Source organism: Pogoniulus pusillus, chromosome 13 (assembly GCF_015220805.1).
Source record: "Pogoniulus pusillus isolate bPogPus1 chromosome 13, bPogPus1.pri, whole genome shotgun sequence".
Lineage (NCBI taxonomy): Eukaryota > Metazoa > Chordata > Aves > Piciformes > Lybiidae > Pogoniulus > Pogoniulus pusillus.
In genome coordinates this window covers 23559197-23583313 of record NC_087276.1, presented here as the reverse complement: position 1 = coordinate 23583313, position 24117 = coordinate 23559197, and the positions used below count along the sequence as shown (strand labels likewise).

Below are 24117 nucleotides of genomic sequence, written 5' to 3'. Positions count from 1 at the left end.
ATCCCCCAGACACTGGTTTTGCTTTTCTGTGAGGAATTAGACTGGGGACAGCTGTGGCTCAATCTCTGCCCACGGATTTGAGTGTTTTCCAGCAAAGAGCAGGACACCTCTTCCATCTGCCCGGAAAGGAATGAACTGCAGTGCTTGCAGAGCCCCTGTGGGGGCCACCAGCTTGGTGATTTAGCTCCTCCAAACCTTAATTCCACTTCCTGAACCATGGAACACATCACCAAGGCTGTTTTCAGGGTCTTGATGCACATGAGAAGTGGAGATGTGCAGGGTGGCCCTGGTTGTCCCAGTGGTTATCCCTAGCACAGCCTGGGGATCTGCTGGTCCCTGGGGAACTGGAGATGCTGGGAATGCTGGGGAGGGCAAGGGGGCCGTGGGAAGAGGCTTGGTATGTGCACGTCTGTCACGAGGAGGACAGGACTCAGCAAATCTCTGCTGCCCAGTGAGACCCAGGGGACAGAACTGCAGCTGGAAGTTGGCCATCTTAGGGCAGCTCTGGAGAGAAGTGGAACTGGATGATCTCTGGAGAAACCAGCCCCAGCAGAGCTGCTGCCTAACCCCACTGCTGGCCAAGCTGATGATCCTGTCTCTGTCTCCACCAGCACGAACTGGATGATGCCCACGTGCAGGGGGCTGCTTGCAAAGTAAGGCACTGGCTGGGGAGTCAGCCGGGCATGGAGGTGTCTGAGCACTGGGAAAGGGTCGACAGGGTAGAAATCTGCCACCTGATGTGGGGTGACAGCCTGACATGCTTCAGATGGACACCATGAGGAGTTTTGGGGACTGGCTCCTCGGGTTGGCAGCAAGGAGGCTTGGGACTCACTGCGGGTTGTCCAGCCCGGACCCTTACACGGTGTCACAATGTCCCGGGTGCTTGAGAGCAGGGTGCAAGACAGTGGAGGTCAGAGAGAGGTTCCCCAGGCCTTGCTGCAGTGGCCGCACTCGGGGCCGAAGCAGAGTTGGGTCCTGCCAGCAGATGGCAGCAGTATCCAGGGGGACACTGGGGACAAAGGGACAGTGCCACATCTCCTCCGTTCATGTTCTAAAGAAGCCAGCGGCTCCTTTGGCATCCCTGTCCAGTCACCTCCCACACCACATCCTTCTCCTCATCCCCTCTTCCCTTCCCTTGCTCCTTCCTGCTGCCCTGGCCACAGTCCCAGGCCAGGGGTGAGGTCCCTTCTGTTTGCATGCAGCTCGCTCGTGGCTTGCTCGTGTTCTGCTTGCAGCTGAGCACACATGGTCACTGTGGGGGTGACAGCAGCACCCACACCTGAGCAGCAAGCTGGGCTGGACACCAGCACAGCTTGCAGCCCCAGTTTTGAACTGGGAGCCAAACTCCCCTGCATTCAGTTGGCTTCTGAGTGCCCCATCCTGACTCACTGCCAAGGAGCAGGATGGGGTGCCCTGATCCCAAAGGGGAGCAGAGCTCAGTGTAATGGACCCAGCTGCATCCATGCAGCATCATTCTGCTTCCAGGGAACCACATCAAAGGGGCAAGAAGCATCCTGGTACTGCAAAACTGGAGATGCCCATTACCTCCTGGACTCCAGCTGCTTCATGCCCTGATCAAACCCTTTTGCCTGCTCATGAAAGCCCTAAATCTGTCTGATCAGAGACCTCAGAAGGAGCCAGGGACCCCTGTCATACCCAGCTATCAGCCATAAGGTTATGCTGCAGAGCCCTGTAAGGCTCAGTTTGGGGGCCAATGGCTGACTAACCACAGGCCTGAGACACCCAAGAACTATCAAAACAAGTTATTTGATTTCCACTGCCCCCCCCCCCCATCTTTTCTCTTGTGCCTTGTCGAGTGCCACGTTCTGTACAGCGCACGCTGCACCAGAGCAGGAATGAGCCTGCCCCTGCAGTACCAGCTGTGAGTGCTGAGCTGATGCCCAGCAGGGTGAGATCTTGGGGGGTCTGTACCCCCATCCCCGCATCCATCCTGTCAGAGCCTGAAGCCTGGAGCAACGTGCTCAGTGCGGCATGCTGTGAGCATCAGCCCAGCTTGCAAGGAGACTACAAGGTCCATGGAGGTGCAGTGGCCCATCCTGCTCTGGGTTTGACCATCAGCTCATGCTGACTCTCCCTTCACACAGGGCAATTTTGTAACCCTGGGGATAGGCAGAGGAGGGTGCAGCCAGCTCTGGCATCACTCTGCTCCTTCATACAACCACCCCCTGGGTGCATGCCAGCTGCTGGGAGCTAGCTGCCTGGAGCTCCTGCCACCTCCCACGTTGCCCAATCTGCTCAGTGAGCATTTCATCAACATCCTGTGTTTACCTGACTGCAGAAATCCCCATGTGAGGAAGAGGAGGGGAACCTCTTCTGCTTCCACTGCAGATCTGGGAAGCTTTGTTATTTTTGTGGTTGTTGTTGTTCTGCTATTTTTTAGGATTTTTTTTTTCCCAGCAGGAGTGGTCAGGCATTGGAATGGACTGCCCAGGGAGGTGGTAGAGTCACTGCCCCTGGATGTGTTCAAAAGTCATTTGGATATGGTGCTTGGGGATATGGTTTAGGTTGAACTTTGTGAAGTAGTTACCAGTTAGACTTGGTGATCTTCAGGGGCTTTTCCAACCTGAATGTTTCTGTGTGATTCTGTGTTATGGAGGTGATCCTGATCTCCCCAGCTTCTCTCCATCTGATGCCTTCTATGGCTCTTTGCTGTGCCATGGCTCATGGTGCTGTTTGGAGATGATGGGAGAGAAAGGTGAGTCAAGTCTGGCTTTGACTACCATAGTGGAGCTGTAAGCTGAGTCTGGATTGTGGCAGGGCTGGATTATGTGAGCTGGCCCACACCACAGATCCTGGTGTATAGGGCAGATTTGACTGTGGCAGTGATCAGGCAGAGGGACAGCTCCTGCCCCTTCACACTGCACTGAGCTTGGAGGTGGACAACACAGCAGAGCCCAGCACACAAAGGAACTCTGCAGCAAGGCACAGCCCTGAGAGAGCCACAGAAGAAGGAGCTGGTGTGACATGAGGGGCAGTTTTCCTGAGAAGAAACCCCATGGCCTGTTTACCTCTACCTCTGCCTATCTCCAGCAGCAAAGAGCTGCCCACCAAGCTCAGGGGCTGTGCAAAAGGTGGACAGGTTCACCATGAGCCAGCCAGATGCTGTTTGGGGCCAAGAAGGCCAATTGCATCTTGGGGTGCATTAAGAAAAGTGTGAGCCACAGGTTGAGGGAGGTTCTCCTTCCCCCTACTCCGACCTGGTGAGGCCATAGCTGGAGAAATGGGTCCAGTTCTGGGCTCCCTAGTTCTGGAGAGACAGGGAGAGAGTGTGGTGGAGGTTAAGAATATGCTGAGGGGCCTGCAGCATCTCTGTGTGGAGCAAAGACTGAAGCCTAGAGAAAAGCAGCTTGAGAGAGGATCTGCTCAATGCTCTGCAAGACTCAAAGTGTGGGGGGCAAGAGGATGAGGCCAGGCTCTTTTCAGTGGTGCCCAGTGACAGGCATGAACTGGAACCCAGGAGGTTCCATCTGAACAGAAGGAGAAGTTTCTTTGCTGTCAGGGTGACAGAGCCCTTCAAAGGTCTTTTCCCATGCAAACTGCTCTGTGATTCTGTGGTCTTATGCACTGCACAGAGGTGTTAGTCACCCCTAGCTGCTTGCCTGTCTGGAGACCAGTAGTGACCCATGACTGGGTCTTGGGATGTGATGGAGATCCTCTGTCTCTTGAGGAAGTGAATGCTCCACTGAGGCCCCATGCAGAGAGGAAGCAACATCCTGGGCTAGAAAATGCCACGTCAGTGCCTGTAAACAGGAGGTCAGAGGCAGCAAATTCCCTCTGGAGCAGAGGTCGTGTTGGTGACTCCTGAGCATCAGACTTACTCTTGTGTGCTGCTTCTCTGCAAAGCCCTGCCCACGATGAGGAGTTTGAGTCACTGTTTACACCCTGGTGTAACTGATTCTAGAGGACGGCTGGCATTAGGAGGATCAGGCTCCTCTGAACCTTTCATTGTCCCACAGGGAAACACTTAGAGGAGGGGGAGCCAGCAGCCCCAGAGCCAGTTGGTCACATTCAGCCAATCCAGGCTCTTTGAGAGAGGCGTCAGTGCCCTGCAGCCATGGAGTCATATCTCCTCTGGGTCTGTAAGAATGGTTTGGGCTGGCATTAGGTTTTCTGGGCTAGCAAATCAGAGTGAGTCTCTCTTGTAAGTGAGATGGGAATTGGGACCATGCTACCCAGTCCCCGGGGTGAAAGTCCAAGGATGGACACAGCTCACTTTTGGCACTTGGGTCTGTCCCTGATGATGTATCTGGAAAGGGACTTGAATTCATGAAGTCTCAGGTGTGGGATTCAACCCCAAATCTGCAAGGAAGGGTTACTGAGGAGGCAAGTCCTCCCAAATGGCCTCCTCAAGCAGCCTTGGAAGGCAGCTGGGATGTTAACTGCTCATGAGACAATCCTCAGGGCCAGCAACACAGGAAGCTGTTCATCTCCTTGGGTTCTATGAAAGAAAATGGAGAGCACCAGCTGTCCTTGGGCTGGTGGGGAGTGTAGGTGGCTTCTGCTGTGGTTGTGCCTTGAAGATGCTCATGAGGTCCCACTGTTCCCTTTGGCACGCTGGGACACTCCACGAGCAGGAGGTGGACTGTCCCTTTGTCTGTAAGGTGTCCCTCCCTCAGCTGGCTATGAGTTCCTTGTGTGTGACCTGGAGAGGACTGAGTCATTCAGCTCTATCTGGATCGTGCAACCTGGTTCTTGGCTGGAAACACATCCTGTTGTGTGCTCCGTGGCTGTGGTATGCTGGTCCTTGAGCTCTGCTCTGTGACATTACTGTGGCCACTGACTTATCTGGGGTTAACTCTGGGTGTTGCCAACCAGGTAAAAGCAGGTTCTGCTTGAAGCTGCCTGAGCAATGTTTTCTGCTGGACCTGATGAGTGCTCCTTTGGGAATGTCTGATAGAAGCTTCTGTGGTGAGAAACTGCTGTGGCATCCAACCTCCAATCTCCCTCTTTGGAGTTGGGATGCCTGCGTGGCTTATGGGGAAGGTGAGGTCCCCATACCAGCATTATCTGGGTAGACTGGTGCTGCAGCACGTGTGGGAGCTGGGGTTTCTCTGCCATCTCTTTTGGGTCCTCAGGAGCCATCTCCACGTAGACAGGGCTGGAAACCTACCATGCTGCATGCTGTGAGCAAAGCACAGGGGTGGAGAGGGTCACTTCACTGCTTCGATTTGCAGGGGAGAGAAGTCCAGCCTTTAACTGGAAGCTCCAAAGGAATCGGGCAGAGAGGGTGGGGTTTGGGCGTGGAGGCTGTTTGCTGTCATTGTTTGCCATGGAGGAAGGCTCCTGTAGCATTGGCCCACAGGATTAACCCCACTCATGGACAGGGGAGCTCTGCAGGGATGGTTTTAGAGGAACCATGACTTTGGCCATATCCAGACACAGTCTGGTGCTTGAACAGACTCTGAGCAGCTCCCCCTCAGCAGCAGCATCTGTTATTTTTCTAGGATTCAGAAAGACACAATCCAAGCAGGGAGCCTTGCGTAGGTGAGGGGCCCTTGCTGTCGCCGCCGTGACTCAGCGGGCAGGTCTGCCACCTCCCAGCACAACACCCTGCGGGGAGAGACTGTGAAGGAAGGGTCGCTCCTGGAGGGGAGCCTCAGCTCTCCACCCGAAAAGCACTTGAATTTTGGTTCCTCCTTAGGGCTGGCTTGTTAACAAAGAAGTTATTAATAACCAATTAAGCCCGAGCACACGTCATGCCTTCCTCTGGAAGTGTGGCTACAGCATCTGTGGTTCCTCCTTCTGCCTCGTACCCACCCTGCTCCTTCAGCCGCTGTAGCTGGATAGAGAAGTTTTGGTTGGGGGGGTGGATGGTGACTTGGGCAGGTGTCTTGTCACCATTGGGTTGTTCTAGGGGGGGACATGACCAGGCAGGGACACTTGCCAGGCAGGGATATGGGGGACCAGTTGTGCAGAGACTTGTCCAGGGTACGTTTGGCTCCCTTTGGCCACAGGGAGTGAGTGTGCAGAAGAGGAGCCCTGAGCAGCAGGCGTTTGGTCAGTGCCAGGGCAGATGGTGTGAGTCAGCCGTGGGGGCAGACCAGGGCAGAGGGCCAGTGGCCAGAGGGAGGAGGCTTCCTGGGGCTGAGGATGTGCATAGTCCTGCATCCCCAGCCAGGCTGGCGATGAGCCGGGCAGGAGGAGGAGGAGGAGGGGGCAGGCAGGCTGCTGGAGTGGGGCCCACCGGGATAATTCACAGAGTGCCGGATGCGCTGTAAAACCCCGAGAGAATCCGGGCACTGTGCTCCTCCTGAGACTGCCTATTCAGGGCAGAGATAGGGAAGACAAGAGGGAGGAAGCAGAGGGAAGATGGAGCACTGAAGGCCTCTGTGTCTGGCCAGTGACGGATGCAGGTGCAGCTGCGGGTTTCTCGGATGCTCCACTCCGCCCTTTCCTGCAGGGAAGCAGGAGATGCTCTCAGGAGTCCTCCTCAGGATCCCAGCTCCTCTTCACTCTGATTTATTTCTGCTGCCACAGAGTCTGCTGCAATTCAGTATTTTTTTTTCTTACAGAGCTGGACCTGGAGGTGGCAGATGTGGATTCTTTGAAGCCTGATTTAGGGTTGAGCTGTTCCCCTCTCCCTTCCCCAACTGCCCATCTCCAGGAAGTGTTTAGAACTGCAGTAGCTGTGAAAACTCTGCCCAGCCTGTCATCAGCTTGGACCTAAATGAGAAACCAGCCTCAAACATTACAAAGGAGAATCCACGTGCAGGGCCTTGCACTCCCCTGCCCACACAGTGCTCCTGCACCCACTCCCCTTCTTGAGAAAACCAAACCAAATGAAGCTGCCATCCTTGCTTTGGTGGCACAACAGCCTCATGTCCTTTTCCTGAGTGGTGCTTCTGCCTGTGCAAAGGAAAAGGAAAGAGTGAGCAGAGATTATTTTGGGGAGGCTACAATAAAACTGATAGCTGCCTCCCTGGGGTTGAGTTGGGTTGAGATTTCAAGCGCATCAGCTCTGGAAATCCAAGGTAATCTCACTGAAGCATCTCCAGACATCCTCCTGTGTAAATGTAACTAGGATCTGGCCTGATTTAAGGAAACTCTGCCCAGGGGTTGGCTCCAAGATGTATGCTCTTGCTTTCTGCCTCCCCTAGCAAATGCCCTGTGCAGCACTCCCACAGGGCAGTTCTTAAGATTAAATGGAAAGCTGAGGCACTGCTTGCTTTAGAAATGTTCCTGCAGTGCTGGAAATGAAAGCATTTGTTTCAGTAGAAGATTTTATGAGATCCCCAGGAAACTGGGGACCTGGGCCACTTCCCCATGAAGCTGATGGCAAAAGAATACTGTGGCTGGGCTCACCCTGCAGCGTGGCTCCTGCAGGGCTGGTGGGTTAAGTGATGTAAGGCTCTGACATTAGCACAGGTAATAAAACCCTTTCCCATGTAGGTGTATGCATGGCACACATACAGATGGAACTATTTGCAACATCTGAGAAAGTATAGAGCAAAACACTGTTGCATGTCTGTGTTTATGTAAAGAGTTCCTTTCAGCAAGCATCTGAAATGCAGATTTGCTGTCTTCCTTCCCTCCTTCCTTCCCTTTCTTCCTCCCTCAGGCTGAAAGAGGAACTTGGTTTGGGTTTTGCTGGGTAGCTGTGGCTGGCTGACAGTCTTGGTCAATACAGGCTTTGCATGCTTGAGCACCTTGCAAACTTGTGGAGCTAAACATTAGGTGGTAGTAGGAAATAATGCTGAGTTATGTCCACTTGTCTTGTTATCTTCACGTTACATGATGATGTCCTGCGGTGCTGGAGCAGTTTTTGAGAGTGGGCTCCTGACTGTGTCATGCTCTTGGTCTTCCCAGCTGCAGGGACTGGGATTTCAGCCTCTTTGGATTTTCCTGAGAGCAAGGAGGGGGTTGGAGGCACCGTGGGGCACCAGATTCCTTCTAAGGCCTCAGATGAGCAATGAGGGTGAGAGTTTGACTTTGGGCAAGCGCCAGCACCAGGTGAACAAGACAGAGTGGAGAGCAGTGTGCAGGAGAGCTATGCTGGGTGCTGCCCTATACTAGCAGTGATGTGGAGGAAGAGGAAGCGATTCTAAATGGCTGGAGGATCTCATGCAACCTGCAGACCAGCAGGGACAGCAAAGACTAAGTACGTAGGGCACAAAGTGCCCTAAAAACCATCCTGGGCAAGGGCTACAGCTCCACTCCATCCTGGACATCTGTGTTTTCTTGCTCAGGAGCCCAAGCTGGTATCTGCCTGCTGCTTCCTCAGCTGGGACCAGCAATGCAGCCTCTGCTGGTTTGCAGCTGCACCATTCTTGGCTCCTCAGGGCAGAGATCCTTACTGGTTCAGCAGATGATTTTTGCATATGCTTAAGTCTACCTGTGTAGGCTGGGCTTTGAGCACCCCTGGGTGCTGAAGGATTAAGAATCATGCCACCTGCCTACAAGGCTTAGCAGAGGCTTTAGCCTTGAGGGTGTAAAACACACCAGTGAGTGGAGAGTCTGGTGAAAGGCACGCAGGGATGGAGCTTGCAGGAGAAATCCATGACAACTTGCTCAGGAGTGCTGGGAAACAGCACCTGAGTGCTGCACTTGACTTCTGCTCTCAAAGACGACACACAGGCAGGTTTGAAGTGCCAAGCTGGGAGTCAGTGCGTGGGAAGAGCACCCATCATGCTTAAGAACAAAGGTATCCAGTCAGAATCCCAGCCACAACAGTTAATAGTGAATGCTGGGGGACAGGTATTGGAAGTGGTTGAACAGATTTCTGTGTTATGTTCTCCTAGAACCAAGCAGTGCAGGGTTTGGGTGCACCATGAACCAGAGTTATGCCTGTAAGATGCATTTTGAAAGAGATGCCTGTGAGTGCAGCTCCTCCAGCTTCCTGGCTCCCCCAGACTCTAATCTCAGAGCAGAACAGAAGGTCTTGCCCTGCCTAAAGGGAAAATCACTGGAGTCTCATGGTTCTTTCTCATGATAACCAAATGCAAGCTGGAAAAGCTGCTGCAAACCCTTGGATATTAGGAAGAAATTCTTTAGTGAAAGAGTAGTGAGGCATTGGAACAGGCTGTCCAGGGAGGTGGTGGAGTTGCCATCCCTGGAGGTGGTCAAAGAACAAATAGATGTGGCACTTTGGGACATGGCCCAGTAGTCAGGGAGGTGTTGGCTAAAAGGTTAGACTTATAATTATAGAATCAACCAGGTTGGAAGGGACCTCCAAGATCAGCCAGTCCAACCTAGCACCCAGCCCTGTCCAATCAACCAGACCATGGCACTAAGTGCCTCATCCAGGCTTTCTTGAACACCTCCAGGGATGGCAACTCCACCACCTCCCTGGGCAGCCCATTCCAATGTCAATCACTCTCTCTGCCAACAACTTCCTCCTAACATCCAGCCTAGACCTCCTCTGGCACAACTTGAGACTGTGTCTCCTTGTTCTGTTGCTGCTTGCCTGGCAGAAGAGACCAACCCCACCTGGCTACAGCCTCCCTTCAGGTAGTTGTAGGCAGCAATGAGGTTACCTCTGAGCCTCCTCTTCTCCAGGCTGCACACCCCCAGCTCCCTCAGCCTCTCCTCACAGAGCTGTGCTCCAGGCCCCTCACCACCTTTGTCGTCCTTCTCTGGACACGTTCCAGTATCTCAACATCTCTTGGTGACCTTTTCCAACCCTAATGATTCTATGAAGGATTCCAAGCAGAGTAATAGAGAGCAAGATGCACAGAGGGTTGTTGTGGACACGTCTGTAAGTTCTCTTTTGAGGGTGAGAGTGGTGGCTTCAGTGGAGGAAATCAGCTGCACAGCCCAGCCCTTCCTTTCCAAGCAGTTCAGATCCTGCTGAGCATAAAGCACTTCTCAGCTTGGCCATGCGGGCGTCACGAGCTCTTCTTCTGGCCCACTGGTGACAGATGTGGGGGTTTCAAGATGTCAGGCAGCTCAGGCTGTTTTGGCTTCCATCCCTCCCAACTGGGTCATCCAGCTTATGCCTCTCACCAAAGGCCACTTGCAGTATTGCTAACATCTATTGTGGCTGCACCGCGGTTTGCACACCTCCTGCCCGCCCCAACATGAGTGATAAGCAAGCATAAAAGGAGGCTTCTTGAGGGGTAGAAGAAACCTCTTGTCTGTAGCAAACTTGCTTTGCAGTTATTTTTGATTGAGGTTGAGGCTGTTGTGGTTTGTGCCCCAGAAGAAACCAGGCTATGCACAGCCAGCTCCCAGAAGTGCTGATGTTTGCCTTCTACCTCCTCTGATCACAGAGACGTTTGATTTCTAAAGATCAGAAAGGAACGGGTTCCTTTGACTTCCTCTCATGTTCACAAGGTCAGGGAACAATCCTGTATTTCCCTGTCTCAATCCACAAGAACGTGGAAGCTTGCAGGAGTATTAATTACAGCCAATTAGAACCTGCTTGGCTAGCCAAGATGCTCAAATGGCTACTGAAACCTGCTGTTGCTGAAGATGGGTATTTTTCTTTAACCAAAGAAGCCTTCTGGCTTTGAGAAGCCTGCAGAGTGCCTGTCCAGCAGGACTGATACATGGAGCAGCTTGGTCTGATAGTGTTAGAACTGAGCACATTCCTGGGAAATTCTTGCTTGCCTTGCTGGGCAGTTTGTGTGCTCCGTGGAGTCCTGATGGCTTGTCACAGATCTCTTTCAGCCCAGCTGGTGAATGTTTTAATCTGCTTGTTGATTACAGCAGGACCGTGTATTTAAGCCCTGCACTGCTTAGGTTGTTCTGCATTCTGAAAACCATGGCAAACCCTGTCGAGGATGAGATGCTCTTTGTGATGGGGCAGCAGGGACAAGCAAGCATCAAGGCAGATATGAAATTTGCAAGTGGATTTGTGAGCCTGGGAACGGAGGAAGTCACTTGCAGAAGTGGGAGCTGGAAACCTGAAAAATGGTCCAAGTAATTAAGCAACTGGCTGGGTGCTGTGCAAACACAAAGCCAACAGACAGCCCTCAGTTCTCATCTGTCAAAGGGACAAACGATCAGCTTTTCAGCTGTGACAATCTGTGATGGGCATCCAGCTGTAATCCAGGGACATGGCAGCACAGTGGGATTGAGCCCTTGGTTTAAAAGAGACAGAGCTCAAAATGCCTCCAGTTTCCAGCACTTGGTCTGCTTCAGAGGGCCCTGTCTTTGCCCTGAGAGCAACAGTAGGGAATTCAGGCTTAACATGGTTATAACTCTCCAGTTTTGTTCCCTGGATCAAGCAGAACCACAGAACATTAGGGGCTCAAAGGGACCTCAAAAGATCAACCCTCCTGCCAGAGCAGGACCACTTTATATTTTGTTTTTACAGTTCAGTCTTTCTTGTCTTCCTCTCCTCTCCCTCTCCTCTCCTCTCCCATCTCCCCCTATCTTCCCCCTTTTCTTTCTATCTCTTTTCTTTTGCCCCATCTTCCTCTTTTCATCTCCATCCTTTCCCTCTGCATCTCACTCCCTTCACCACCACCTTCCCTTTCCCACCCCACACTGCATTTCTCCTCTTTCCCCCAAACTCAGAGCACCTGGGCTCTGTTGGAGTCTCCTCCCACCCCAGGTGTGGCCACTTTGCCCTCCCTGCCCACTCCCCTTTATAATCAGCCCCAGGAACAGCAGAAGCCCCAAGCTAGCCCAAGTGGGCAGAGGGATCCTCCTCCAGACATCACTGGTGAGTGCCCCATGGTGCACACTGGGTGAATGGTGAAGGGTTTCAAAGGCCGGGGGACCTGGTGGCCCCCCGGTTAGGTAGGACTAAGCTTGATGGTTGCTCTAACATCACCCATGGGGGCTGGTTGGGTCTTCTTATTTGGGCTGAGCTCCTCTGTGTTTGGCTGCTTCTTTCTGCTCACTGATGATGAGTTTAAGTACTTGACTGAACTGGAAGCTCCTGGGGGAGTAGCATTGTGTTGTCATAGAATTGTTTGGCTTGGAAAAGCCTCTAAGGTCATCAAGCCCAACCCTCAACCCAACACCACCATGGCAATTATATCATGTCCCCAAGTGCCATGGCCACACATTACTTGAACATCTCCAGGGATGGTGACTTCACCACCTCCCTGGACAGTCTGTTCCAATGCCTGATCACTCCTGTAACAAAGAAGCTGTTCCTTGTGTCCAACCTAAACCCCTCCTGGCACAATTTCAGGCTGTTTTTTCTCATTCTATCACCTGGTACTAGGGGGAAGAGACCAACCCCCACCTTACTTCAGTCTCCTTTCATGGAGTTGTAGAGAGCAATGAGGTCACCCCTCAGCCTCCATCTCCAGATTAAACACCCCTAGTTCCCTCAGCCAGTCTTCACCAGCCTTGTTCTCCAGACCCTTCACCAGCCTCATTGCCTGAGTCACAGAGTTAACCAGGTTGGAAAAGACCTTCAAGATCTAGTCCAACCTATCACCTAACCCTTCTAATTAACTAAACCATGGCACTAAGTAGCTCATCCAGCCTCCTTTTAAACACCTCCAGGGATGATGACTCCACCTCCCCAGGCAGCCCATTCCAATGCTCTTTCAATTCACTCTTTCTGTGAAGAACTTCTTCCTGACATCCAACCTAAACCTGACCTGGTGCAGTCTGAGGCTGTGCCCCCTTGTTCTGTCACTGGGTGCCTGGGAGAAGAGGCTAACCCTCACCTGGGTACAACCTCCCTTCAGGTGACTGTAGAGAGCAATAAGGTCTCCCCTGAGCCTCCTCTTCTCCAGGCTGAATGTAAGATGATGTGACTTTCCACACAGCCTGTGCTACCAGGCACTGCTGGGTGCTCTGGGAGCAGAGCACACATGAAACAAGCTCCTGCTGACCTGATATGATGCCCCAAGTCTCTGTGAGTACCACAGTGTAAGGTCTGATGAGGCTGCTTTCAGTCTTGCTACCCCTGAGTCACTCCAAGTAGGTGGTAGATGAATTGCTGCACCCACTTCCTGTGGGCAAGGTGGTGCTTTGCTCATGCCCTGGCATTTCATGCTTAGAAATGAAGCTCTGTACTTGAGTGTACCATGTCCTCTGACAGCTGTGACCACTGGTTGGCTGCTTGGTAGTAAGTACACTCCACTCCTCAGCTTTCTACTGAAGAGGCACTTTGCCTTCCTCTCCAGACACATAGGACCAGCTTAAATTATTGACACAGCCCACCAAGAGGAGAGGAGACTCAGTTTCCAGATGATGCTATGGAGCCAGGAGCACAGCTCCTCTTGCTCTCCTTGATACTTTCCTCATCATAAGCCCCACAGGGTGGTTTCCCTTAAAGTAAGAAACAGCTGAGAGGAGTGAGGATAATTCCTGGCCCTGTGAGATCCTTGTGCAACAACACAAGTCACTCTGCAGTTTGGCCTCCACTGGTCTCAGGATGGGCCTGGGGCAAAAGGGAAGGTCTGAGCCTTTGGATGACGTTTTGTGGGTGGCTGCAGAAATGTTGGAGAGGAGCTCTGATGAGTGATGTCGTCCATCAGCTCCTTCCTGACAGGAAGTCCTCTCACCATGGCAAGGAGGAAGTCAAGAGGGATAGTGCAAACTGTACCAACCACAAGAGAATCTTTGTCCTCCAGCAGGGGCTTACAGGATCTGACTTGCTCTGGGGGATCAGATGGCAGCACTGCATGAGTCCATCTTCATGACAAACACTCTGGGCCTGAGTCTACCACTCAAAACTATGCAGGTGATCCCAATGGACGAGTGCTCTGAGCCTGGGAACAAGCAGCAAATCCAGGCTCTTTAGGTCAAATGTGCTGACTGGATCTTATTAAATGAGGAAAAACTCCTCCTCACCAGTCAGTGAGGCCTTGCAGTGGTCCAGTCCTCTCCTTTCTGCTGATGTGAGTGCTCATCTGACCTTCTGGTGAGCCGGTTCAGGGAGCTAAACTGGCTGAGAAACAACCCCCTCCCCTTCAAAAAGTGATTAGTCTTTGCCACAGATGGCATAAACTGGTGTTGGTGGTAGGGAGGGAATGGGAACCGGTGGTGGAGGAAGGGCAGGAACCACAACACCCTGGCTTAGGTCAATTAAAACTTGTGGAATTTCACCCTGAGGCTTTAGTGGGATTTAATGTAAGCAATGCAGTAGCCTTGGCTTCTGGATGTGGCACGGGGAGAAACTGCACCTCCAGAGCAGTAAGAAGAAAGGAATGAGGGAAGGTGCCCGCAGCTGAGAGCAGCTCTAACTTCTGAAGAAACCCCACACTTGGTAATTACTAGAACTAAGCACATTTCAAACGTCACTGCCTCTTGCACTGTCAGTGCATATTCATTTTGAGAGACCCAGAATGTGCAGGGGTTGCATTTTCTCTTCTCTTTTCATGAATCTGCTAATGTGTTCAGAAAAGGTCTGCTCTGAAAGCCCACATTAGAGGTGTATTAATTTTGAGCTCGTCAAAGTGAACACTTTGCACTGGAAGCAGTTCTACAGGTCTGTGCCTGCATCACAAATGAAACAAACCCCCTTGTGCTCTATTCCAGTTAAACTTGGGTTCATTCCAACTGAGCTCAGGCACAGGCTTACTGGGCTGTATGCTCCCCTATCCATCATCCTTAGAATCATAGAATCAGTCAGGGTTGGAAGGGACCACAAGAATCATCTAGTTCCAACCCCCTGCCATGGGCAGGGACACCCTACCCTAGAGCAGGCTGCACACAGCCTCATCCAGCCTGGCCTGAAACACCTCCAGCCATGGGGCCTCAACCACCTCCCTGGGCTCTCTCCACTCTCATGCTGAACAACTTCCTCCTCACATCCAGTCTGAATCTCCCCACCTCCAGCTTTGCTCCATTCCCCCTATTCCTGTCACTCCCTGATAGCCTACAAAGTCCCTCCTCAGTTTTTTTGTAGGGCCTCTTCAGATCCTGGAAGGCCACAAGAAGGTCACCTGGGAGCCTCCTCTTCTCCAGACTGAACAGCCCCATTTCAGTCTGTGCTCACAGCAGAGATGCTGCAGCCCTCTGAGCGTCCTCGTGGCCCTTCTCTGGACACACTCCAGCATCTCCACATCCCTCTAGTAATGGGGGCTCCAGAACTGGATGCAGCAAGGGTAATGATTTAAACACATTTGAGGAAACCAGACTAAATATGATGGGTGCTAAACTCTTCTGTTGGCTTTCCTCAGCTTGTAGACAAAGCCTCTACATGCGATGAGGCTGCAGATCTGGTGGATCCATGTGTCTAATCAAAGCAGGGAGGAGTGCAACTAAGGCTCTGCATATTCCAATGAAATATTCATGATTCCAGGAGGGAATAACCTGGGGTGAACATGGCTTTGTATGAATCTGCATATCTTCTGTGTCATTCTCAGCTACATGCAGGTGGCTCAGAAAATTCAGAAGGCCTGTGCGTGTTGAGAAATGCCTCCTCATTGCTTTGGCTTGGAGGACAATAATGATTGCATCTGCCCAGGTTCTCATTTAATTAGTGGATTCCCAAAATTGGGCACTTAAGGACTTAAGTCCCTATTTACCCTGCATGGAAGCATGTGGCTTCCTAGAGAGGCTGAGAAACGCCATCTCCCCCTGGACTTGGTGTGAATGGAGGCTGCCCAACCTCCTGAGACACAAGGCAGGATCTTAATTGGCTGCTTAATAGAGACTTAAGTGCAGAATATTAAACACACCTTCATTAGCTGAGGCTGCTCTCTGGTTCTGAATTGATTCCTCTAAAGACCTATAGGCTAGGAGTGGGAAGGAAAATCAGTAATGGAGCGAAAATGCCTGTGATTTAGAGCTCGGATTGCACACAGCCAGGGCCATGCATCAGGATAATGAGATTCAGTCTTGTTTGGTTACAAGCACTGGAGACAGAAGCAGCAAATGCGATCCACCAAGCCAGCTCTCAGGAAATGAGGAACAATAGAGTGAGGAAATCAAATTTCAAACTGCAGGGATATATTTATCAAGTTTTCCTTACAATTTGTGCAGAGCCTTTTGGCCTTTCTCGAGGCAGGGTGGGGTGTCTTTTTTTGTTTGGTGTTTTTTTTTTCCCTGTTCTCTCCTCTTTTCTGCTGTATTTTTTTCGGCCAGCCGTCGCGACATATGGCTGGAGGATTAGATCACTGTAAAGCACTGTTGTTTGTGACCTATTTGCTAATGCAGGGCCGGGGTCAGCAAGAAGAGACCAATGTACTTGCCATTGTTCACTGCTTTTTCAAGTGCTGCTCCTGCTGTCACTCACGCCGTGGCCAGACATTTGGAACAAACTCATTAGCTAATTAGTGGTGTGCTCAGCCCCACGTGGCGGTAGTCACTGTGTGGGCGATAGTCATGGTATGGCTGTGGAACAGGCCCTCCTGGGGCTTCCTGGCAGCCACTCCTTGCTAGGTTGGCTGGGAGGACAGCCACGGCTAGGCAGAGCTGGGGGGAGGCTACACCTGCCTTGTCTTTGATGGGAGAGGCTCTTGCATAGCAGATGTGCTGCTGCAGCACTGCTTGTTGTCATAGAATCAAAGAAGAGTTTGAGTTCATAGAATCAGCCAGGTTGGAAGAGATCTCCAAGATCAGCCAGTCCAACCTAGCACCCAGCCCTACCCAATCAATTAGACCATGGCACTAAGTGCCTCATCCAGGCTTTTGAACATCTCCAGGGATGGCAACTCCACCACCTCTCTGAACAGCCCATTCCAATGCCAATCACTCTCTCTACCAAGAACTTCCTCCTAACATCCAGCCTAGACCTCCCCGGCACAACTTGAGACTGTGTCCCCTTGTTCTGTTGCTGGTTGCCTGGGAGAAGAGACCAACCCCCACTTGGCTACAACCTCCCTTCAGGCAGTTGTAGACAGCAGTGAGGTCACACCTGAGCCTCCTCCTCTCCAGGCTGCACACCCCCAGCTCTCTCAGCCTCTCTTCATAGGGCTGTGCTCCAGGCCCCTCACCAGCTTCATCGTCTATCCAGTTCCAACCCCCTTGCTGGGGGCAGGGACACCTTCCACCAGACCAGGTTGCTCAAAGCTTCATCCAATCTGCTCTTCAACACCTCCAGAGACAGGGTGCCCACAATCTCCCTGGGCAACTTTTGCCAGTGTCTCGCTGTTCTTACTGTAAAGAATTTCTTTCTCATACCCTATCTAAACCTCCTCTCCTCAAGCTGAAATACATTTCCTCTCATCCTGCCACTACTAGCCCTTGTAAAAAGCTCCTTCCCAAGAGGATCCTTCAGGTGCTTCTGCTCTTTGGTCATGCAGCTCCACTCTAGTTTTCTGGATTCCCTGCCGCCACCTTCTTTTTCCATGTGGACTGATCCACTGCCAGAACAGCTCCCAGGGAGGAGCCATGGCTATCAGCTCCTGATGCCAAACTCGTATTGCAAATAATGGCCTTGAACTCTGACACTGCCAACACAGCTGAAGTGCTGTGAGCTGGGAACAATTTGGCTCGGGTCAACATCCAGGGTGTGGCACAGCCTGCTGGAAAGAGGGATGGGGCAGTGCTGGGATGAAAACCTTCCTATTCCAGCTCCTGGGTTTAAAATCAAAGGACAAGTAGCAGCAACCTCCTGTTGCTACTAGGAAACAAGGGGCATAGATCTACTGCTCTGAGTTCCCTTTTACTGTGGATGTCCTCAAGGGACCACCAGAAGTCCCCTTGCAGCCTGGGCACAGGTACAGCTGTGTCAATCCAGTCCCTGACCAGTATATCAGGATGACTGTGGTTTAAGGCATTGCCATGGGTGTAATTAAAAAAAGCATCGTTTTACTTGGCTAGCTTGTTTTGTTTGCACTAAGTGGATTGATCTGGTTGATAGAAAATACAGTTTTGTTGATACAGGCGTGCCAGCTGTCAGAGCTCTTTGCTGGGTTCATTGATTCCTACACTTAGGCTGTAGACAGACACCTGGAATGGAGCTGGGAATGGAGAGGAAGCCGCCTCCTGCTCCAGAGCGTTGTCTGCCCAGACCTGGAATGAAGGCAGAAAAGAGAGAAGGCAGCAGGAACAATCTTGTTCTTCCCATTTTATTTTAACCAAGCGCTTTCTTCTCGTTCTTTTAGAGCTGTCAGCACCTAATCATTAGGATTAATGAACGCACACGGAAACATTAGGTTTCCATCATTGCCGTTTTCTTCTAAAGAAGAAAAGAGGGAAGTATTCTTTCAGCTCCTGCTGATAGCATCGGATGCATGCCGATCCTTTCTTTTTTTTCACCCAGAATTTAATTCTGCCTAGCTCAAGATTAACGGCTAAGCCAGCAGCACAGCTAGCTGCAGAAGACTTGGCTTCCCAGCTACCAGATGGTATGCAAAGCATTTGAACTTGCAGCGTTTTCGAACAGGCTGCTTTTAATGCAGCTTACTGGGTGTTTTCACTGCAGTCCCCGTTCTCCAGTTAAACCTCCATCCCGTGGCAATTCTCTTACTGGTTCCACAGCAGTAAGGGCTGAGCTGTAAACTCGGCGGTGCTCAGTCTGACCTTCGCTTTGCTCGAGGAGCAATAACCTTACAAACTGGATTCTGCTGGAGTTTTCCTTTGTTTTGCTATGCTTTAGTAAGTTAAGATTGCTCAGGAATTCGGGTTTTAAATGACCAGTAGCACTACCCGGAGCCAGCTGTAACCCGAGCGGAGAGCCCTGCCGGCCAGCTTCTCTCCTGACCCGCACCAACCTCAAGCGTCTCCCGTAAAGCGATGTCCCGTTTCCTTGAATTGTCTCGTGGGTTTGCGACGGGAACAAATATATCCAGGGAGAACTACAATGAGAGCACTAACCTTCTCCAACCTGCGAGCCCGGACACAGGTTTAGTCATGATCCCCAGAGGGCAGGGACGTGCGCTCCAACCCACCCAGACTGTCCGGCTCCTCCTGCCTGCACCGAGCTCCCCTCCTGATTGATGGGCAGCTGCGGCAACCCTCCTGCTATCCGAAAGTGTCCCCTCATCCAGTACTGGTAGCTAGGATGAGAGGAGACGGCTTCAGGCTGCACCGGTGGAGGTTTAGATTGGATATAGGAAAGATTTGTACGCTGAAAGAATGGTCGGGCATTAGAACGGGCTGCCCAGGGAGGTGGTGGAGTCGCCGTCCCCTGGGGACGTTCACAGAATGTGCAGACACGGCACTTTGGAACTCGGTGGTATTTGATTTGATGACCTTGGAGGTCTTTTCCAACACTTATGATTCTGTTTGGTATTGAGTCTCTGGTGGGAAGAGGAAAGGTGCAGTGATTGCACTTTGCGAACTAAGGGGAGTTGCTTTGGCGTCCATCGGCCCACCTGAGGACCCTGTTTTTTCGGGAGAGCCCATCTGAAATCGGCTACCCCTTGGAGGCGTGAGTGAGGAGCGAGCTTCCCGCAGCCTCCCAAAGCCTTGTGGCCATGGGACTTCCTCTGAGCTCCTGGCCAGAGGCTGATCCTGCCCTATTCTTTACTGGCGGCTGCTGCGGACTCTCCATAGCGGGAGGGCCGCGGAGACCTGGCTTGTCTGAGGGGACCAATCGGCGGCCCGCCATGCGCTGCGGAAGCCGTGCTGGCGGCAGCGGGTGAGGCGGGAGGGGCCGCGCAGTGCTGCCCGGGCGGAGGCCGCCGTCCCCCCCGGTCCCTCCCTTCCCCTCTCCGCCCTTCGCCTCTCTCCGCCGCGCCCGGACCTGGGCCGCGCCTCGGGGCCGCGCGCGCGGCCGCCGGTTCCGCCTCCTCCGCCACCTCCCCCCCGGCAGCCGCCATGTTGGATGGTGCGTGTGGGTGTCAAACCCAGCGAGGAGAGGCGGCAGTGGCCGGCTGCCGGGACACCCCTCTCGGCGCTACCCGCGGCCCTTTCCCCGCTCCTCCTGCACCCTCCGCACCCAGCGCCAGGTCAGTCCGATGAGCCGCGGCGGGGGAAGCTTGGGCGCGGGGACGGACGGACGGACGGACGGCGGCGGAAGAGCTTCCCCCCCGCCTTTTCCCTTAGCAGTAGGGTGCGGGATGGGCGCGGGAAGGCCCCCCAATGCTCCGGGCCTCCCCGTGGGGACGGAGCGGGCTCAGCGGCCGGCTGTGGGGTTAGGGCGGCGGCGGATGGGCCGTGGGGCTGGAGCAGGCGGGGCGGGGGGCGCCGGGGAGCCGCAGAGGAACGGCGGGGCAGCCCCGGCGGGGGGCCGGGGTGGCCTTTGTTGTCTCCGTTAGGTGGACAGCAACAGTTACTGCCCATTATGGCAGCCCGGCGGCGGGGCCGTGGGAGCGGGGAGCGCGCCTCCGGGACCCGCCGGGCCAGTGTTACCGAGGCGGGGGGAGGGGGACAGCGGATACGATCGCCCCGGCCCTTCGCCTCTCGGGGTGCGGGCTCAGTCTCACCCAAGGCCGGCAGCAGGATGGGGGTTGACCGCTGGGCTCTGGCCCAAAGTTTGGGCCTGGCTCGCCGGGCCGTGTCCCCGGGGGCCACCTGGGTTGGGGCTGTTGCGGGGGATGGCGACGGGTGCCCCGCCGGGAGGGTTCCTGTTGAGGACCTTCGGTTCGCGGGATCCGTCACCTCGTCTCTGCGTTACCAACCTTCATGGTGGCGGGGTGGGATTTAATTCTCTTTTATTCAGTGCTGTAGTCGGGTTGGAAGATTTGTAGTACCGCTTCTAATTATTTTAAAAAGGCTTTTTTAAATGTATGTATCCCCCTCCCCCCATCTTTATCTGCAGTACTGTTGATGCTACAGATGAATCTCGAGTAGTTAGTGTGCTGCATTATATTAAGCGTTATTGTTCCTAAGGAGTATATTAAAATAAGATTTATTACAGGGTACACACAATGGAACTTTCCTCTTTTAAAGCCGTCAGGCACATTGATAATGTTTGGGCTCCGTATTTGGCCAAGGGGTATGGAACTCTTCCCCCTTCTTAAGTATGGCATTAGCATTGATCTGAAAAGCTGAGTTAGATTTAAATTCGATGTTTCATTTTCTTAATCTACTAAGAAAATACCCTGAATTGTACAGATAAATTTTCAACAGGAGGCCTAGCACAATTGTTCACACTTGCTAAGGTGAGTCGTGGGTATTATGGACTGTAGAGGCTCACTTTAGGAGTTCAAAACGCAAATCAGGCCACGAGATTAAAGTTTTATTATGCTCCCCACTGAAATACCTGGTTTATGGTAATAAGGAACTCTTGCATAATTCCAGTGTGTTCCATATGAGACAAGGTCATAGAAAATTGGATTGATAGGGTGTAAAATGTGGGATGTTGGAATTTTTTTTTTAATTAAAAATATATTGTGAGCTTGTCTTCAGCCAAATACAGGCTAATATTTAGGAAGTCACTTAAAAATATGCTTGTCTTGTCTGATTCTCAGGTACATTATTGTCAAACTTACTTATAGTGTTTTATTTGAGTGTGTCCAGAGAAGGGCAACAAAGATGGTGGAAAGTCTGGAGAACCAAGGGTTATGAGGAGCAGCTGAGGATTGACAAGAGGAATCTTGAGGTGGCTGAGAGGAGACCTCCCTGTCCTTCGCTTAATGCCATGGTCTAGTTGATTGGACAGGGATGAGTGATAGGTTGGACTGGATGATCTTGGAGGTCTCTTCCAACCTGATTGATTCTGTGATTTACAACTCCCTGGAAGGAGGTTGTAGTTGTTCTCTTTTTCCCTAGCATCAGGTGATACAAGAGGAAGTGGCCTGAAATTGTGCCAGGGGAGGTTTAAGTTGGATATTAGGAAAAACTTCTTTCCTGGAAGAGTAGTGAGGCATTGGAATATGTTTCCCATTGCTAGAAGTGTTCAAGAAACACATGGACATTACACTTTGGGACATGGTCTAATGACCATGGTGGTTTTAGGTTGACAGTTGGATCTTGGAGGTCTTTTCTACCCAAAACAATTCTCTGATTCTGTGATTGTGAAGAATCAAAACTTTCATAAACCCAAAGTAATGGTAAGCCAGATGGAGTGAATTTCTAAGATAATCTTCCATATATTCAATATTTAACTATGTTATCAAAAATTATCAAGAGCAAATTGGCCATGAGTGTGCATTCCTGAGGATGACTGATGATAAGGCTGAGCTGACTGCAAGTTACGGTTCAGGAAGTTTGACTTAGGGGTGCTGATTGTAACTTCCTTGATGCCATGAAGTAACTATGTGACATCATCCTGCTGTGATGATGGTTCTCTTGCATGTTGGCTTGACTTTTCCGTGGATTGACAGATGAGTATTAGTATCTACCTCTAAAAAATGTGAGGTAAAATGAGATGCTAAAAGGGTGGACCTCTCTTTTTAGCAAAAAATAACCTGTTCCCTAGGTGGAAGCTAATTACTGCTGGATAATATTTGGGTAAGAAAACCCCTCTCTGTGAGTTAATCTGAGGGTCCTGTCCTGATAAGGAAGGAGATACCTAAGACCTGGCTGGTACTGTTCATGTTGTTTTTCACGTCCATTATCCCTACAGTCATTTTTAATGAGTAGTTGACAAATCTCTGATGTCCAGTGCAAGTGGTGCTGCATAATGCAACAAACAGGAATGAATTCAGCTTGCAGTGACCGCATCATTATTTACATAACTGGTTAATCATGCTAATTTTATTATATCTGTCAGCTGTTTGATTGCTTTAAAACTTGGAGCTTTTAAGAATCTGGGATCACTGCAGTGAAATGCCAAAGGCCTAATTTGTTGCTTCATAAAAATGTTGATAGCCTTTCTTGAAACAGAAACTGCCTTTAAAAAAAAAACCCACATATATTTTGTGGTCTGGTTTTTTTTTTTTTTTCAGAGAGAAATCATTAAATGATAATGAAATTTAGGAGAAATATATTCCAGAGTAGTTAGGAAAATCGTAATCTTGCTTTTCTTATGTCTCAAATGTAGGATGGGGAAATGGCTTTTGTTTTTGCCTGGTGTGGAAGAATATGAGTTACTCTAAAATCTTTATTTAATGACTGATACTCAGGAAGCAACTTCCCAGCCTTCCAGTGCCATATTTGCAGTGCTAAATTATCTCTTGGGATTTTGCTAATAGAAAATGAAAGGTGCCTGGTTTGTGTGAACCTCTGTAATGTTCTTTTTCCACTTTGCCTTACTCTGATCTGTGCAGGGAAAGTATCGAAACGTACTAGTATCCTGCTGTCTGAGTGCTTCAAAGAACAGCGGGTTTTTTTGTGTGTTTCAGTAGCCTGCCTGCTCATTAAGAAGGCATGAGACACCGTGGAGGAGAACAACATGTGTGCTGTCCTCGAGAATAAAACCTGCTAGGTCTAATTGTAGGTCCACTAGCATTGGTATGCTGCAGTTTGGTCACATACTGGTGTTTGCTGAATAGCAAGACCATAAAAACTCCCAGAATTAATAAGGTTTGGTGGCTGTTAAAGGATTGCTTTTCTCTTCTAGGGGGGAAATGGGAATGTTTGTATGGCAGACTAGGGGAATTTAGAGACCATAAACTTCAGAATGAGTCTGGAATGGGGTGGCTCTTGCAGTTGAGCCCCTTGGTGAGCTGTGCAGGAGGTAGAAAGCTACAGAGAAGCAGGTGTTGCTTATTTCTCATTTTGCAAATAACATTTTTTTCTTTGCTTTTGAAGTTTGATTTGGATAATTTTATGACAGCACTCCAGAGTATTCATAAAAGGCAAAATAGTTGGATGGAAGAGTTCTCAGGTGTTTTGTAGGTAGAGGTAAGCAGGTTTTAAGGAGAGAGTATCTTCAATACTGAGTTTCTTCAAGCTGTAGTATCTACGCTCAGAGTTACCTCAAGAAGTTAAATACCTGCAAATATCTAATAGTGGACTTTGCATGAATGATTCTACTAATTAGAAAATCAATATAAAATCTGTTTTCTAGTTGCAGTGTCACCAACAACTGAAGATGATTACCAGGATTTGGTAATCACTATTCTGTTTTTATATGGAAATGGTGCTTTGAGTCACTGTGTTTAGAGAGGCTTTTCTGAAATGTAGTATAGATAGTTTTCACCTCAAATTTTTTTCTGGTACTGTTGCAGAAATTGAACTTCAAATCTTGGACCCAGTGCTGTGTTGTTAATAGTTTGTATGCCCCTTTTCCTGTCGTCTAGGGCTGTTAACTGTAGTTCCTCTACCTAGTTCCTTGAGAGCTTGCATTCAAGGTCAGCCTTGGTCTGCTTGCGCTGCCCATGCATTCACCCTGACTCGATGGAGCTGACTATTTCCAGGTGGGGAATCACGAGTCCAGAGCTGAGGAGGCTTGGGAAGAAACAGGTCCCCACTGGCAGCCAGTGCAGCTGGCACTAGCAGGGTGTCTGGGTAAAAGCAGTTTCA

At 51.0% G+C, this 24117-nt stretch overlaps 1 protein-coding gene across 3 annotated transcripts in view; it reads left to right on the top strand.

The window, feature by feature from the left end:
• Positions 1 to 18081: 18081 nt before the first annotated feature.
• EPN2 (epsin 2) overlaps positions 18082 to 24117 on the top strand; it is a 50213-nt gene continuing 44177 nt past the window's right edge. Inside the window, exon 1 of one of the 3 annotated variants that reach the window (XM_064153531.1) lies at positions 18082 to 19715. The gene's annotated coding sequence lies outside the window, so the exon portion shown is untranslated. The remainder of the gene's footprint in view (positions 19716 to 24117) is intronic. The other 2 variants (XM_064153529.1, XM_064153530.1) reach the window with 2 other exon arrangements.